This window comes from Sinocyclocheilus rhinocerous, unplaced genomic scaffold, assembly GCF_001515625.1.
Source record: "Sinocyclocheilus rhinocerous isolate Xijiao unplaced genomic scaffold, SAMN03320098_v1.1 scaffold1095, whole genome shotgun sequence".
Taxonomy (NCBI): Eukaryota; Metazoa; Chordata; class Actinopteri; order Cypriniformes; family Cyprinidae; genus Sinocyclocheilus; species Sinocyclocheilus rhinocerous.
In genome coordinates this window covers 122,993-129,371 of record NW_015628319.1, presented here as the reverse complement: position 1 = coordinate 129,371, position 6,379 = coordinate 122,993, and positions in this window count along the sequence as shown.

The following is a 6,379-nucleotide window of genomic DNA, read 5'->3' as shown; positions in this document are numbered from 1 at the left end:
AGAAAGTCATATACACCTAGGATGACTTGAGGGTGAGTAATTTATGGGCTAATTTTAATTTTTGGGTGAACTAACCCTTTAAGGCCAAAGTAATTGGAAGCTCTGTAGTACATGAAATAGGTAGGGTAGGTATTGTTAGTTTTTAATAAACTTCACAGTTATTTCCATCCATCTATTTACAGTAGACATACAAAAGAAGCATGTCTTATCTCACCTGATTTCTGATCTTGTAAAATGTAAAATCTTGTAAAAAATTATTTTGTGTTATTATTTAATGAGGAAGAGATGAGAGGTCATGTCAGAGTTTATGTCATGAGAATGGAACTCAGTATTGCAGTTTACATTTTGATCAAATTAGGCCAAACAGATGACATTACAAATATAGCAAGCAGCTAACCTTTTCACTTGTTTATGAAAGAGAGAACAGTTATTGAGTGTGAGTTTGAGTGCAAAGTAGGACATCAAAGTGGAATAATTCACATTTAATAGACAATTTAATAGGCTATAAAATTGTAAAGGACACACAGACTGTTTTACATCCAGAATGTGTTTGAATCATTATGAGCATTTGAATAAACTGTCAGGCAGTAAAAAGCCTTGACTCTGAGTCAGTTTGGTTTTAGATTATTTTGATAATGATGCATTACTATATTTGTAATAATATTTGTGAAAGCATTTTTATGCTTATGGTCCATTTTTAGTGTAATTGACCTATTTTATACTTTTCAATAGGCCTGCTGAATGAATTCAACCAAATTTTGGTCTCTTAGATTTTCCATACACTCTCAGAAAGAAAGGAACAAAAGCTGTCACTGGAGCGATACCTTTCCAAAAGGTACACCTTTGTATCTTATTTAGCCATAAAGGGTGCGTATACCTTTTGAAAAGGTACCATAAAATGGCCGGTTCACACCAAAAACGATAACTATAAAGGTATCTATAGCAATAGCTATATTAGTGTCCACACCAACGGATAATGTTTTACAAGTGCGTGTGCAGTTCTGTCATGCTTTAATACATTGGATGGATTCTGATTGTCTGTCAATGATTTTATCATTCATAAGTTGGAAAAGAAATCATTCTGAAAGTGATTCCAATGATATTGTTCCTCTGTGACGTTATTGTTACAGTTGTGATGTGAACATTCTATTCTCATACGATTAGAACGATTTTTAAAACTTCAACTTCATTGTGATCATTAGTTATAGTTCTTGGTCTGAACGTAACGCTGAAATGTCATTCACTGCAAAAAAAATAAAAAAGTACCCCATAATAAAACAATAAGCGCACTTTTGCTGGAAATCACTCCAATAATGCGTCACTCGATAGCCTTGTTATGGGATTGTTTTGGCCTTCGGTTATATTTTACGTGCGTCACTTTCACAGCATTTCACAAAACCTACAAGAACCAATGACAAACACACTCAAACACAGCATAAACAGCCTTTATCTGATGAGTATCTGATAAAAGTGGAACTATTAGAGAGGGTCCCATGCACTCAATTCACTGACTCATAGCTTTTTCAGGCATAAAGTGCTTCCGGCGGGACAACAAACACCCACATGTCCCTATTAAATCGCTTGAACATTCAGTGTGTTTTTTTGTTTGCATCCTCATTCAGCCCATTTTTTCCTGTCTCTGATTCTGTCATGTAATCCATTTGTGTACTCGCTATCAGGCCTCATTGTAGAATCACACATTTCATTTTTCAATATTTGAATTTCATATTTAATTTCACCGGAGAACACAATGTTCTCTTGTGCTAACTGGATCAAATCCGTTAAAATATTAATACAATGGTCTTTGGACTTTCAGGGTTCATTAGTGCTCAGAAACTGCTGGCAGTATGTAGACATCACACTAATGATCAGCTGTTAATTATTCACTTATCACAACTTAGTTTGATTGCATCATATAATAATTGCTGTTAATAGTGTTCATCGTCTGTTTGATTACGTCTTAAATTGATTTTTCCGTACATTTCTGCCATATGTACATTAATTGACAGTCACCACTGATAAGCTACCACTAAATATTGTAGAAACTTAATTTGCTGTAAAGTTGCTTTGCAATGATTTGTATGGTGAAAAGCGCTGTACAAATAAACTTGATTTGATTTGATATGTATTTGCCTGTATAATAAAACACCTGCCTTGTGTATAGCAGAGAGCAACTGAGGATTTATAATGGCTATGTTTTTGCTTAATATTCTCAGAAACAAGAGTGACAGACAGAAAGAAAGTGTTTCTGTATCTGTGAGAGTTCTTTTGAAATGGTCTGGTACAGTGGTTCCCAAACCTGTCCTGGTGGACCACCTGCCCTGCACATTTTGTATGTCTCCCTAATCAGACACACCCAATTTAGTTATTGCAGTCTCTACTAACGAGCTGATGAGTGGAATCAGGTGTGTTAGATAAGCGAGACATACAAAAGGTGCTGGGCAGGGGGTCCTCCAGGACAGGTTTGGGAACCACTGGTCTGGTATGATGAATGATTTGATATGCAGTCTTGTGGATCCATATTGGAAGAGATACATGCCATCTGATGTTATTGAGATGTTTTTTTAAAGAGCTCTGTGTGTATGAGAGAAGGGAAGTGAAAAAGAGATCATATAAATCATCTCATCCATCTTCTTCGAGAATTTTCTTTATTAAACTTGATCACCTAAGGCAAGGGTGTCCAACCCTGCTCCTGGAGAGCTACCGTCCTGCAGACTTTAGTTCCAACCCTGCTCCAGCACACCTGTCTGTAATTATCAAGCAACCCAGAACACCTTGATTAGCTGGTTCAGGTGTGTTTGATTGGGGTTAGAGCTGAAATCTGCAGGATGGTAGCTCTCCAGGAGCAGGGTTGGACACCCCTGACCTAAGGAATTAAAATGTGAAATGTTGCATTGTCCTCACTGATTTCTTGCAGCCTTGTGCCATACTCAGTGGCTACAACAGCACTCTTGCTCATGTGATATTGCTTAAAAGGTAGATGGCACTAAATATAACGAGCTATGCAAACGCAAATGATTCGAAATCATTATCGTGGCAATCACAATCAGCACAATTCGCTAGAGAATAAAAAGTTTACCCATCAAGCAAATGGCTGTTTTAGCAGGTCAAACCAGAACATTGCCTGTGTACTTTCTTGAAGTAAAAATAGATGCATGCAGAAAAAAGAAAACACCATTATAATATTGGCAAAAGACAGTATGATGCATCTTCTAACAGATGGTGATGGAGAGAGTCCAAGCAAAGAAAGAGTGTTTCCCACTCATACTGGTTTATTATTGTGTGCACTATTAAACTTATCCAAAGTGCTTTCTGAAACAGCCTTATATATAGGCTATAAGCTACAAGGATAAAATCTGGAAATAGGATAGGCAAAGTGACTGTAAAATATGCCTGTGCTAACACTGCAGCTCCAAAATATGCAGTTTGGTTATTAAAAGCAGAAAAGGGTTTATAAAATACATGAGATGTTGTGCAATAGCATCTGTATGAGATGTTATGTGAGATGTTCTGTTATGAAATGCCAAATGTGCCTGAAGTGAATAGGAAATTGTTACTAATCGTTATAAATATATATTATAAATGTACATACATTACTCTAACGTAATGCAACTTCACTGCAAATAAACAATCCCTAATGTATCTACTGGATGATTCCGAGCAATCACGCACGTCCACCCAAGCTATTCTAATAGCACCACATGCCGTGTTTCGCGCATACAGGGCGAGACCACATTGACTGTACACACACTTGTATAACCGTTTGTATAACACTTCGGCGTACTCGGCTTCCCCGGACCAACCACACTCTTTTCCCTCGTCAGCGTCCCATTCACCAGCTTTCTCTCACTACTGATTTGCCCATACGCAGCGCACGCCGTCACTGGCCATGGGTGTCCACGTGAGACGTATGACATACTTATGTAAAGAGACTGGCGGTCCTTTCGGCCAATCACAGTGCGCTTCTGGTATTTCCGCATTTGCCGCATGCAAATTAGCGGGGTTTGACCAATGGGAGCGTTCGGTGGGAGGAGTTTGAATTCAGGTCATGCTGCGAGCTCGGGAGATCCAGTGCAGCGGTGTGAGAGAGCATTCAGCGCTGAAGTGTGTCAAACTGACGCTGAGGCTTGACCGGAATTTCAGGAATATATCTTATTTAGCCGGACTCTTGGCCGGACAGGACTGAGACCTGTTTTGAGACGTCTATCCTGTACGAAAGTTGTCAGGTAGGATACATTCGTTTTTTAAAGAGCCGGAGGTTGAGCTGTTGTATAACACTTTCCATTGACTGCAATGTGACCAGTGTTCATAAACAAGTTTGTGTCATGAACACAAAGTGATGTTCATATAGATGCACGGTCACATAGGTTAAACACATCAATTCGGTCAAATATGTGTCAAAGACTGATATTTTATATGTATTAAACTTAGGCGTTGCATAACTGTGTGAGCGATTAGGTCATCTCCGGTCAGTGCTCCAGAGCAAAGCCCTATATATCACTACAGTTTTGTCCTCCTTGTTTACCTCAACAAAAAACAGCCATATAACTTGTAAAATTTAAATGCACCCTATTTACTGAGACTGCAACATATTTTGCTAAAGGTATGAGGCAAGAACTCCTAGTTATGAGCCAGCCTACCAGCCTCATTGTCATGGCAAGCCATTTTAACATTTATTTCTTAAAACTAACTGCTATTTTTTTTCGTTACTTGTACTTATTTTTACATGTCTAGTAATAAATTAAATACTAACTAATAGCCTTTTCAGTTTCACTAACAGCTATTCATTACTAGCACTTTGAATACTAATTAGTATGGATTCAGTTAGACACTTATTTAAAAATGTTCTTAGTAACAACTGGAATAGATTCTATAGTTCAATAAATAAGTGTTGTTATTATTCAGTTTGTTATAGGATGACTGGAATATATGCTAGTAAATATTCTACTAACTGTAATATTTGTATGGTTATATACGCAATAAGTAATAGTTTCTAATGAATAAGTGACAGTACCATTTAATAGTTAAAATGTAATTGTAATGTATTATTAATAATAAAAAACAACTACTAATAATAACATAAAAGTCGAGACTGTTAAAAAAAAAGAATAAATGTTTGAATAGCTTGCCACACATTTCCCTCGCAAAAATGAATGAATCTCAACCTCATCTACTGTATAGGTCTGGATGTGGTCGTTATACGTCATTGCAGGCTGTATATATAATTGTCACGAGTAGTCATGTATGTTAGATAATGTCTTTCTGTAACACATGTCTCTGATGCATAGTTCAAACTTATGCATGAGACAATGAATGAAGCACTTAATGCATGTTTTAGTTTGCGTTAATACATAAAATTTAAATCGAATTCACTGCTATGCACAAAAAAATGCATAGTATTTAAATAATCACATAATGAGTTCCAATTGTGTTGAAATGTAAACATTCAAAGAATATGAACTATTTGCATTCAGAGCTGTCTGTAAATTTATATAAGTCCTCCTTACATAAAGCAAGTAGTCCATGTGCCATTGCTACTTTATGTAATTGCTACAATTACATAAATGTCTCTAACTTGATACTGAGTTATAAAACTGTCTGCAAGGTGGTTATGTGGTTCATGTTTTATATAATTAGGTTTAGGTTTTTTTTTTTGTCTGATCTTTACTTGCTTAACATTACAATATTGTTTTTGTTACAGAGAGAAATATTAAATGTATGCATTTCAAGTCGTTTTAGAATGTAATGAAAGATGCTGTAGATCAGATATACTTTGCAATACATTATTTTGCTACAGACCTATATTCCAACCGAATTCAGCCAATCTACTATGGAGTAGCAGTTGTTGGTCTTTGAGGTCAGTGACCTGAAAAAAAAAAATGCTGAATTGGCAGTGAGATTGGGACTATAGGCTTGTTTAATAGTGCTGGCAGTGGACTTGGACATGATATTTTTAGCAGGCAAAGTTTGCTTAAGAGGCCGGGGAGGTGCATGAATTTGGCTTGTAAAGTAAGGATTTTGAATACTGGTGGATTGATTGCTTTGAATTGCGTGTATAATTGAAAATTATATAATAAAAAATGTACACTTGCAATTTACTTTGTTTTTTATGTTTTTATACTTGTATACTAATAAGAAGATAGCATGGACTTTGTCTCTGTAAAGTTAGTCTTAATGTAATAGCTACACACATAATTATGGAACAATGTGGTTTAGTAAAAGGTTTTTTCATGTGCTTCAAAATTGTTTCAAATGGTTTCTTCCGTTTAGTTTTTACCAATCACTGCAGATCATGTATTAGCCAATGTGCTGTTCCCAATAGTACCTATGATTGTATTAGAAAGAGATATCAATATTGGTCTGTCAGCTGTAATTATAT